Source organism: Python bivittatus, unplaced genomic scaffold (assembly GCF_059951505.1).
Source record: "Python bivittatus isolate LINGU-HERP-01145 unplaced genomic scaffold, Pbiv_v1 ctg000480_np1212, whole genome shotgun sequence".
Lineage (NCBI taxonomy): Eukaryota > Metazoa > Chordata > Lepidosauria > Squamata > Pythonidae > Python > Python bivittatus.
The window spans coordinates 96156403-96169151 of record NW_028277075.1 but is presented as its reverse complement, the minus strand read 5'-3'; the positions used below and the strand labels follow the sequence as shown (position 1 = coordinate 96169151).

Genomic DNA, 12749 nt, shown 5'->3' with positions numbered 1-12749 from the left:
ATCTATCTATCTATCTATCTATCTATCTATCTATCTACCTACCTACCTACCTACCTACCTACCTACCTACCTACCTACCTATTTATTGGATTTGTATTTCTGCCTAGCCTTCAGATGACTTAAGGCAGTGAACAGTGCAAGTTAAAGCCACACTATAACAATAGAAGAACCAAATAGCAAATAACTGTCTTGGGAAAAGAAAAAATTAAAACAGTTACTGTATACTAATAAGTTCACAAAACCCCACAGTCAGTTCTTTATGGCCTTCCTGAAGGACAGCAAGGTTGGGGCCGTGTGGACCATGAGGGGAATGGTGTTCTAGAGTGCAGGAGTGGCGACATAGAAGGAATGCTTTTAGGATCCTGTAAGATGCTATTTCTTTGGTGAGAGGACCCAGAACTGAATTCCTAAGCATAATTTTAATACACATCTGAAATCTGTACACATTTTCTATTAAAATACCCAAGCTGAAGCTATGCAAGAGAGGACAGATGTAATGAAGACATGCATTATCATCAAAAACAGACTGATCAATAAAGCAATTGGATAACAGCAGAGAAACAGCTAAACTATTTAAAATAGCCAAACTGAAATCACATTATTGCATGTAATCATATACAGTAGGGGCACTTTGAAAATCATGTTTGGAGCTTATGTGGAGCATAAATTAGGCATGAAATTGATGTATTCCACTGTAAATAAGCAATAGTTACAAGTAAAAAAAATTGTGATTAGATTCTAAATTGATCTGGATAATTTATGCTATATTTATATAATGGCTGTTACCTTTTACTTATCTCCTGGCTTTCAAGAGATAATGCCATTCTGGATACTGTTCTAAATGCTGTTCAAAATGTCTTCCTACTGCTCTGAGTTCTGTCTAATTCATATGCCTGAGACAGAAAATCCAAATGTGAGTCTTCCTCTCACATAGTCTTAAATATGTGTGTGTGTGTGTGTGTGTAATACCAAAAGTCAGGCCCCATAGGCCAATCACAATATGTTTTATTAATTTTATTAATTATTTTTCTTTCAAAGAAAATGTTACTGTTCTTAGGAATGTTCAAAAGTCATGCATTAAATGAGTAAGGAAGTGTTTAGAAGAAAATGGCGATTTGAACATTTAAGGGAATTTTTATAATATATTGTCTATGGGGCCTGACTTTTGGTATACCGTGTGCGTGTGTGTGTGTATATCTATATATGTATGTTTGTGTGTGTATATATATATGTATGTATGTGTGTGTGTGTGTGTGTGTATCTGTGTAAAAGTTGCCTTTATATGGTACTTTCACATTTGCTGCACATAATTCAGACATATACTTCACAGGTACCAAAGACAGTCTATCTTAAAACATACCGTAACGAGCTATATGTTACACCTCTGCTCCCTGGGTGGCATTGATTGCCAGTCAGCTTCCGGGTCCAATTCAAGGGGTTGATTTTGACCTTTAAAGCCCTTTGTGGCATGGGGTTGGGTTATTTGAGGAACCGCCTCTCCCAGATTATATCTGTTTGTCCCATCAGATCCCACAGAAGAGGCATGCTGTGGGTCCCGTCTGTTATTGAACTATACTTAGTGGGCCCGAGGAGGCAAGCCTTCTCTGCCACGGTGCCCGACTTATGGAACATTCTCCCCCCCCCTCACCAAAGTGAGGCCAGCTCCATCCCTACTTATTTTCCAGAAGTCCCTCAAGACCTGGCTATGTCATCAGGCCTGGGAGTCCCAGGGGACTGGTGAGATCTTGAGGTGGCTCCCTTGCTAATATTTCCTATATGCCTTATCCTTTTTAAACGTTTTAATAATGACTGTTTTTTGACATGTTTATTGTTTTATGTCTTTGTTGTATGCTGCCCAAGTCACTTCTTGTGAGATGGGTGGCCATATAAATTTGATTGATTGATTGATTGATAGATAGATAGATAGATACTTTCAGAATGAATGGGATTTCAGCTTCCTCCTCAAGAAGAGCTAAGCTACAGCCCAGCTGATCTCCTCCCTCCCTCCCTCCCTCCCTCCCTCCCTCCCCTACATACCTGAGAAACTCCACAAGTTTAGAGTAATAGATGAATCAGAATGAGACTGTAGTTCTTTTTTTCCTACATTGTTTTTGTTTATTATATTATCTAATAAAGAGTTCTAGCAAACACAAAGCTTGAATTTCTATTATTTCATTTAATAAAAATATGTATCCAACAATCATTTTGGAAATGTTTAAAGGGCAAGGTAGCTTTTTGTGTGTGCATGTGGGTTGATTTACTAGTTATTTTTGGTGGTGAGATGTAAGGGATTTTATGCAGCAAGTAAAAAATCTCAACTTCCATAACCAAATCTTTCTCCACTTATTTGTTACATCTTTACATTATCAGAATTTCTCAGATCAGTTCATATCTTCCTAATCTGGATCCCTCTGAAATTGAATGGAAACTTGATTTTTTTCCTACTGCTTTATAATTTCAGGTTTGGAAATCTAAGTAGGTTCTCCTTTGAATACACATACCTCTTTTTCTCTATTATTGTTTTTCCTGTATAAAAATCAGGATAGAGATGGATATTTCGTGAACCCCCCCGATAATAATAGCCAATCATGGAGCATAAATCTGATTGCAATTTGCACCTCGTGTTTTTAATATTTTATTTTTATGACATTATTTATTGTTTTAACTGCCTTAGTATTTTAAAGAAGGATGATTTTTTTTCCAAGTCAGTAAAGGTGTCAAGTTTATCCTAGTAACTGTAAGGATATTTGTGAACCATACAGTTATTAATGACCTAAGTGAAAATCATGAGATCCTCGTAAAATAAAATTTGGCAATACTGCATGCAAAATATGCACAGTAGTTTATGTTAGGCTTGTGAAACTGCACAGTGTATATAAACAATAAGCATTAAAATTCCCTTAATGTTAGCTACTTATTTTAGAAGTTAGAAACCATTTTGTTTTTAGGGATATATAAAATAACTTTTACAAAGTAGATTAATTAAGAAATCTTATTGAACACTGCTATTTAAACCAATAAGAAGAAAACACATTCTATATTTTATGTTGCTTTTACAATATTATTACCTACAACCCAAATCTGACATGTATTCCTGATCCTACTAACTCTGCTATTAGTTTTTAAGGACATTTATTTATTTAATACAAATGATTCCATAGAAAACTAGAAATGTTAACTGGGTTTCAATATTTACTCAAGATGAAAGAAATCGACAAATACAGCTTGGTTCTGGATACTCTAGGCAGGATTCAACCCCTTAATCATCCACTTTCACTAAGAGTATCATAATACTATCCATTAATACCAACAATTCAGTCTTTTACTTTCTACTGTACATTCACAGACTACAGAAAGAGAACAGTTGGAAATTCACCTTCCTCATATTGTAAGCCATATGCTAAGTGAGACTAAAGTAGGGAACACCTGTATGAAAAACCACTATCAGCTGAATTAGTCAGATTGTCCAGCCATAACCAGCTTATTAAAATTTATGATTACAGGGGGCATGCTTCTTTAAGCCCAGTGTTATTCAATTTCATATTGATTCAAGTATAAATGATATAAGTGACAAGTATTTTTAATTCCTAATTTTAATGACTGGTTATTTGTATCAGAGTAACTTTACTTACCTTTATTATATAAAATCCCAGATCTCAAAAGTCTTGTCTGCAAAAAGTATCATCTTCAGCGGTTATTAAATTAATCCAATAATATATGGTATTCATGATAACCTAAAAAAAATGTATATATATATATACAAATTAGGTTTTTTGTCACCATGTAATATAGGAAGGCAACCATAAATATTTACATATAGTTTTGATGACATTTTTCAACATAATAAATGAGCATGATTTTCCCCCTGAATGCAAATTCTACCTTTTCAAAATATGATATATACATAAATTCTAAATTACAATAATCAAACAAGATCACAGGTTACTTACTAACTTTCAAAGTTCTAGGGATGTGCAAAAATCATTGCCCTGTGGCATAATATCCAGAATATTTGTGTATCTCTGGGATGTAACAAATATTCTTGGGACCATGCCATTCTTGGGGATACGATCCAGCAGTTTCTAGATCTTTCTGACTTGGAAATGGTTCAACTTGAATTGTTTCTGGTTCAGAGGATTTACTTTGGGAAAATGGCATACCACCCCTAGAATACCACAGTCCAGAGATGGTTTGGCATGTTTCAGAAGGAAATGGATCCGTACCATATTGATGAATTTTGTACATCCCTAGAAAGTTGTATGCAACAGTGCCATTGTACTATAAGTTCTTCTGCTTGTACAATATACTGTACTTGATTTCGTTCAAATCCTACTTCCCTACCATTGCAGCTTTTCCACCTGATAACTCAAAGCCACTCCAGGAAAACAGGAGACCATCTGCAATAATACGGAATACAGTATGAAAGGCTGTAGGTTAAAGGAGCTGGCAAAAATTCAGTGCTCCTTTATATGTAACAGAAGCAACTTCCACTTGTGCAAAGCTATTAGCATTCAGAGATAGATTTATTTTGCATAAATTTTTAAAACTTAAAACATTTCCAGCCAATAATTATGTCTCAATTTCAAGTTATTTAAAGGTAAGATAAAAACTACAGTCAACATTTTGAATGTGAAGGTACTCTATCGACTCAAATATAATTCAATAATAAACCAATACATCTTTAATAGCACTCTAAAAGTTATAAATGAAGTGCCCAAAAATAATTTCTTGCCACAAGAATTTAAAAGAAATAATCTAGATGTTTGATAAAATAATCTATTACTAAGATAACAGGAATGCTGAAGAACAAGTTAAAACCAGCCAGAAATACAATGATTTTTTAACCTGATTACAAAACTCATCTTTATTTATCCTTTGGCCAGATTATTTCTTTCTTCCTATTAGAAACATAATTCCTTGAGAGACTGGCCGGAACAAAGCCTAAGGAGAAGGCCATCATAGATTCCTGAATTCAAAGCCTAGCAGCCACAGAAATAACAGGGGTCATGGTCTCATCACTACTACATGACTTTTTCTTAAGTACTGAACTGCATAGTACTTTATAAGAACAAGAAGGTAGGCCAATGAAGGATTATTATAATCTTTAATTTAACACCCAGAAAGGAAGGAAAGGGGCAAGTGAATTGAAGCCAGGTCTTCACTTCAACTAAAGTGCATATTAGAATAGAGATCTATACTGGCTTTTGTACTTCCTTATTTTCCCCAAAAGCCATGAAAAATAGTGCCAACAAACTTGGCTTCATGCCCTGCTTTGGGGCTTCCATACTGGTATCAGGTTGACCAAAACAGGATGCAGTATGTACTGTACAGTTATGTTCTCATCCTTAAGTTTTTGCAGTTAAATTGTAAATATTATCTGAGTGCAGATCACATTCCACTATATTTATATATAAACATTATGACAATGAAAACAACAACACCTATCTTTAAAGCTGTATCTTGAAAGAAAATGGAAATGTGTATTTTGCTCACTGGAAGAGAACAAAAGTGTGTATTGTGATTACAATTCTTGCATGTTAATTTTCACTGGACCCTGTGGTAATGGCGGGCAAAAACAAAACATATCTTGGCAGCATAATTTTGTCTCAGAAATAGTGTAATTATGGTATTTTAGAAGAAAAACATAATAAAATCACTAATTAGTGGTCTGTCCCTCACATCCTGGTATTCCTTGGATTATATGAAAACTTAAGATTATTCCATCCCAAACACATTTTCTCTAGGTTGAAGAAAACCTTCAAAGTTGTGTTGTATAAATTCTTGAGTCTTGGAAACATTATAATTTCCAACACACAATCTGAAACAGGAATACAAAATAGCAAATAAGATACAGAAGCATGGAAGTAATTTAACAATTTCTGTATTTTGCCACAGTCTTTTGTTTACAGAGTATGAAGAATCACTTATAGAAAGAAAGATATAATATATTTACTAATAAAAACATAAATACAAATATTACAATTTAGTTAAATTAAAAGACTGAGGCCAAGCATTAATTCATTTAGGCTTATAGATTACTTCATTTGCAGACAACTCTAAGGGAATATTGTATACTCCAGTACCGCAACAAAACATTAAGCAGTAAGAAATTATACAATAGTTATCTTCACATTCATCATCATGCCAAGGAACTGTAGTAAACAATAGTCATCTTCATATTCATCATGCCAAGGAATGACACTCTCGGTAATCACCTATACAGGATAGGAACCCATCTGTTCTTGGCCTTATTTGCCATTGTAGTTTATGCATACTGCTCCAGAAGCAAGTTGACTGTGCTGATATCATGAATAGAAAATACCTCAGTGTAGGATGATGTGGTCTTAATTGGTTTGATAGTGGTAGTGATGACATTATTTCTGAATAAGTAAATTTAGATTCCCCATATATACTGGACCTAGTTAAAGTACTAATCCAGTTCCCAGTAATATCAGCCCACTAATGAATGTTTAGGGATGATTTGCTCTACTGGCAAATCAATCAAACCAGAATTTGTAGCAACTCTTGCCATTCATAACTCCAAAAGGTAATTCCAGCAATATTCACACTCTATTTATCTGCTGTTTCAGGACACTGTGAAGTTTATTTTCTCTTTGAATTCCAAAATTCTAGAACCAGCAACACATCTCTCTTCTTATCTGGATTAAGTTTTTATACATTTATCCCCCTCACTCCTAGGTCAATGTCAGGTACAAATCTATTCTTCATATCACTTCTGTAAAATGAAAGTCTGCAACTGAAGCTGGTAGAAACTAGTGCAGCTCAGGCCAGTCAAAACCACTACATAAACAAGGAGAGCCTTCAAATCTTAATGTTCATAAAAACATGGTAAAAGTTCATTCATTTAAAAGGGGGGAGGGTTTAAACTTGAAACCCTGGAGCTGACACACACAATGACTATGTAACTATGAATGACAGAGTTATATAGTCATTCATACAAATAATAGACCTGATTTCTATTTATGAATTTTTTGTCTGCAATAAAGCAATTTATCAATCTGTGTTGAATCTGTGAAGCTTCTGTTGTTAATTATTTCCTGAATTTGGGATTGAGTTTGTGGGGAGATTTAGAGCTGTGCCTGGCTTCAAATGTGACACTTGGGTTGGATTATGGAATCAAGAGGCAGAACTATTTGTTATCAATATATTAATGAAATGTCATTCTAACCTGTTTCATGTCAGTTCTTCTGCAGTGATTCTCAAACTGTGGTCCATGAATCACCAGTGGCATGTGGAGGCCTACTGGAGGCCTACCCCATAGTCTCTGTGTTCACTGCCACCCACTGCTTTAGCCGTCACCTCCCTTCATTCATTGCCTGTCTGCTGGTTCACAAAAATAGAGCAGTGCCAGAAAACTGTAGCTCCCAACTGCGAGTTCTCATCTGTTGGGTTAAGTAGAACTGATACATTGCACAAGCAAGCCCAAAAGAGAAGTAAAAGTAGAAAATATGACAATGAATATCTAAAAATCGAATTTCATTTGATTGGAGATAATGCCTTAGTATTCAAAGATTTCTACTGAAGAATATTTTTGACAACACAAGCTTGTGCTAAGAGGTGTCATCATGTCATGGGGTACATAAAAAAAATAATAATTCAAGTAGTAAATAAAAACCTAATTTTGGATTTTTTCCCCCACTGAATGCCACTGAAAGTTTCAGAATGATCAAGAAAGCTTCCTAGCAATGACTAGTTGCTAGAATGATAATATGTCACTGAGACCTGTTTGGGTGAAGATAGAAAGGCACCTCTGTCTGAAATTTGCCCAGTTAGGTTTCAAGTGTTGGGACAGGGGTAGCTCAGGAATATATGACTGCCATGACATCCATGAGCCTATTCCAAGTCATCGTGGCTCTGACTCAAGGTCGTCATACATTGGATCTGGCATTTACCTTGGGGCAATTAGCATGGGATCTGAGGGTGGAGGAAATTAACCTTTTTCTATTGTCATGGTCAGATCACTAACTAATCCCCTTGAGGCTAATGGCCACTATAGACCGAAAAAAACAAAAACAAAAGGATGGACCCATTAAGATGGACTGTTCTAGGGACCTTATGAATCATGCAGGTGTGAGGAACTTTCCAAGATATCTGATGGGTGGCTTGAGTTAGATAGTTCAGTGTCATTTGATACCATCAACTATGATAACCATTGGGATACCTATGAGGGTTGGGGGATTAGAGGCACTGTTTTACAGCAATTCCACTCTTTCTTGGGTTCCAACTATGTTATTGGGGAGGAGAGGTCAATGCTTAGGGTGGGGTTCCTCAAGGCTTGGCTCTCTCCCACATTCTTTTCAACATTACAAAAAAACCACAGGAAAGGGGCAGTCATCCATCAGTTTGGGGTCAGGTATCAACAACATGCCCCTGGTACCTCTATCCCAGGCCAAGCAAGACACATAGTAGGAGTGTTGACTGGTGTCTGGCGGCTATAAGGAGCTAGATGGATGGAATAGATTTAGATTGAAATGCAGCAAGACAGAGTTACTGTTGGATCCACTGATGATCTACAGATTATTCTTGATGGGGTGACTCTGCCCTTGAAGGAAAAGTTAGTTGTTTCTCCTCGACCCATGTCTCCTGCTAGAACAGCAGGTGGAAGTTGTAGCAAAACCCTTTGGCCAGCTTTGGATGATTTCCTATTTGTATCCCTTTCCTGAACCAGGAGGCATTGAATACAGTGAATCATGCTGTTGTCATCTCACAATTAGACCACTGCAAATCATTCTACATGGGACTGTACCTGAAGATGAGCAGAAGCTGCAGCTGCAAGGAATGCAGCTGCCTGCCTGCCTGATACTAACCAGTTTAACAGAATAATACCTATTTTGCCTGAGCTACACTGATTGACAGTAGACTTCTGGGTCCAATTCAAGGTGCTGGTGATTACTTATAAAATCTATATGGCTTGGGTCCTTGTTACTGTTGGAACCATTTACTCTACATGGTATTGGCCTGCCAAATGTAGTCTAGTCAGGTTGAGGGGCACCACCCCTGAGTGACTGGAGGCAGGGGCCTATAGGGTAGCTTTCTCAGCATTGCCTTTTCACTTTGGAATAATCTGTCCCTCATGATCAGAATAGCCCCTACTTTTTTGTCATTCTGATATAGGATGAAATCTGTTCTTTCCTCAAGAGCTTCCAGAATGAAGAGATTTCAATAGGGGACAGCAGTGAATATAGATGTAGTCTGTTTTATCTTGATTTTATTAGCTGCACTGTGTTTTTATATTTTTATTATTGTAAGTAGCTTGAAAACTAGTGAGTTGCAGCATACAAATTTTGGGGAATGAAGAAAGGAAGGATGGAATTCTTGTGAATGTCACTTGTATCTAGATTAGTTTTCTTTAAAGGAGGCCTTGCTGCATAGCCAACATTTGTCCATACTTCTTGTACATCTGCTTTAGATCTTTTTCCATGCATCTCAGGAAGAAAGTTAGAAGACATAGCATTATATGGTCCTTAATTCTCAGTACCCCTTGCCCCTCCCAACTTGTAGATCAACCACTTTCCCCTTTCCCCTCTGTTTTCTTTAGCTTTAACACCATGCCTAATGAAGAACTCAAGGAAATTCAAAACATGCATGCTATACTGCAACAATAAACTGGCTTAATTATTGCTAATATCATTACAATGTCTTTACTTAAATATATATAACCTGTTCTACCTGATCTAAATGATGCTTTTATAACCATATAATTTATGGCCAATAGGCCTAAATTCTACTTTTCGTTCACTTCATATTATTTTAGGGAACTTTCACGCAACCAGTTTTGTATCACTGCATTAGTGTCCCCATAGCCCTCTAACACTTCCAACCAGCCAACAGAACGGCATAAAAGTGGGAGCTGGCTGCTATCTTACCAAATGTGATTGAGAATGAGATTGAGATTATCATTTATAATTTACCTGACCAAATTTCAAGAGCAGAATATCAGAAATAACTTTATTATATGAAATAATGTATTGGATTGGTGTGTAGTATTAGTTTGCCTATTTTTTAAAAGAAAGCATGTGAATGTTGGAGAAAACATTCCTGACTACATTTTTTAATTTGACAACATTTTGGCTGAATAGCTTGCAGCACACAGAATCTGTAATGACATAGTCTAAACTGTCATGATTTACTCTGTATCGGGACCAGGATGACTTCTCAGAATACTGTAGATGTTATAACTGTTAAGAAGCTCTATTCACTGAATTGAGGTAATTCTTTGCTCAGATTTAATCATTTCATCTTTTTAAAGCAAGACATGTTTATAAAATGATTATAACATTCAGAAGTATGGTAATTCTTTGATAATCTTCAAAAGTATGATAATTCAATCCAACATATCTTAGTATGTTAACTCTTTAATGAAGTTGGTACAGCCTTGGCTTCTAGAATTTCTTCTATCCCCTTAATGATAGCTCTACAGTGACCAGGCTCAGAATGGAGGAGTCAGCAACATTACAAGTAAGTGCCCAAGTGCTCCTTCCATAGGGATACATCAAAGTTTTTTTCTGGATTGTTTTTAGCCTGATCCAGTCCATTTTCCATCTTAATCTTTTTTTTTTTGGCTAGCTTATCCCTCCACATCAAATTTGGTCCCATTGTGCTCTTTTCAGAGAGCTACTCTACTGATGGAGATAGCCATGTAGAATCTACAACCTCTTTACATAACATCTTTCCAACATTCCATTACGGTGGAAAAATTAAAAAAAGATTATACATTTCTAGAATGCAAATAATTCAAAAAAAAATTCTCATTTTGTCTGCTAATGACAATACTAGCTGTAAACACTTATTCATCTACCAACTTGAATAGAAGAATCAGAAAGATGCAAGTGAACTCAGTTACTTCAGGACAAACTGGGCTAAGGAAATACAGATATGTGGCTGCTAAGAGTGGACCCGAACTTGTTGGCACCTAATCAGTACAGAAAGAACAGGGTCACTAAAATTAAGAGTGAAATCATCCACATGTTTTGTTGTACAGAAATAGTTATCAAAACAAACAAAAAACCCCAACAACCATTGACCTAATTTTAAAAAAAACCCACCTTAAATAGACCAACAAGGTTAAGCATTTTCAGTGACCAAAAACCCCTTGAGGTTGTAAAAAAGGGTAGGTAACAAGAACAGACAATACAAAACTGAAGAAAACACATCAAGGCCCTAAGAACAACTAAAGGCCAAAAACATGCTCAAACAAGATGGCTTTAACTTGTCTGAGAAATGCAAGCAGGGCTGGGACCATCTGTTTTTCTGTGGGTAGTGTATTCCAAACAGTAGGGGCCAACACTGAGATCAATTGCCTGGACTTCTTTGCATGGAACTCACGTAGAAGGGGGATCCTCCACAGGTCCTTTCTAGATATTCACAGTGGACAGGGAGATTCTCTCATAGCAAGATCTTGGCTGATGCATCCCAGTGCTTGTTGCAGTTTTCTGCATCAAACAATCATTGCACAAAAATTCTTCCAAAATTTGGATCACAGAATTTGATGCTCTCATTCATAGCTTCATATTATACTTCTCCATCACCTCCCCAATTCTTCTGTCTATCACTAATAACTATCTTGCTTGCAAAAGCAGTATAAAGAAAAAAATGCTCTTGGATGTAAACTTTTATAATTTTGTTCCATCAGGATAATAAATGCACTGATCCCTGGATTCCAGGCCATATTTTGGACATGAGAAAAGGAATGAGATGAATGACATTTGCATATTATTCAAAAGATGAGGTCTTAACTCAGCATCCAATTTAATTTATTTAGCCTACAGACTGAGGCACTCACATATCCAAACATCTATATGCACAGGTTCTTTTTAAAGCTGCAATTGAAAGCCATACTGTGGTAACACAATGGGACAACTGCATGTTCTTGTCTTCAAACAACACTTGTAAATGTAGCCTTTGGCAGGATGGTAAACCACAAGACAGGATATAGATTATCCTAGTCTGCAATTAGTGGATTTGGAGGCCAACTGTCTTGGGGCGGCACATCATAATAATCTGAGGGCCCCAGAGATGAATGATAAATAAAAGATTTCAGTATATTCAACCACACCTCCAGCACATGCTTGAAAACAGCCAGTGATCACCTCTCATGTTCACATTTTAGACAGGACCAGTCAGTAATAAATTATGGGTCCTCTGGGCATGGATAATAGGGAGTGGCTGAAAGACATGCTGTATGCAAAAAGCTTAATCAATTTAATCCTTGCTCAGCTGCACAGGGTATATCACTGATTACACCATTTGAGAGAAAGGGAAAACTCTCCCCTCAAGGCAAATTAGTCAGCTTTTCTGTCTGCATGTTGGTATCCCCTTTCTTTGGTGAACCATGGTGGGTATCATTCAGCTGGATACACCAGATGGATCACTGACAGGCCCCGAGGCCTTAGTGTCGCAACTGAATATTTTGTAGCATGGTAGTTTTTGGCACCATTGCACTAAGAGTAGCAAACTCATTTTCTTTTGCCTGAAGACTCAGTGCATCTTCTGTAGCAGAATGTCACTACATTTGTGTACTTTTTCTTTTTTTCTTTAAAAAAGATCAGAATATGAAATTCCTATCAACCCAAGAAATATGTTAGTAGCATCTACCGATGTTTTAAATTCATAGTTAATTTCTGCTCAACCTGGTACGTTTTAATTGCACTTCTTCTTTTCTAGTTGAGTGTATTTTAAAGACCAGCTTATTTAAAAGCAAAATTGAAATTGGATGCATAATTTTACAA

General features: G+C 36.4%; 1 protein-coding gene across 4 annotated transcripts in view; it reads right to left on the bottom strand.

Annotated features, from left to right (window-relative positions):
• Positions 1–12749, bottom strand: part of MBD5 (methyl-CpG binding domain protein 5) — a 157977-nt gene that overhangs the window by 103023 nt on the left and 42205 nt on the right. For 3 of the 4 annotated variants that reach the window (XM_088146532.1, XM_088146531.1, XM_088146534.1), the window contains exon 2: positions 3633–3734. The exons of the other annotated variant lie outside the window; for it this stretch is intronic. The gene's annotated coding sequence lies outside the window, so the exon portion shown is untranslated. The remainder of the gene's footprint in view (positions 1–3632; positions 3735–12749) is intronic. 4 annotated transcript variants of the gene reach the window in all.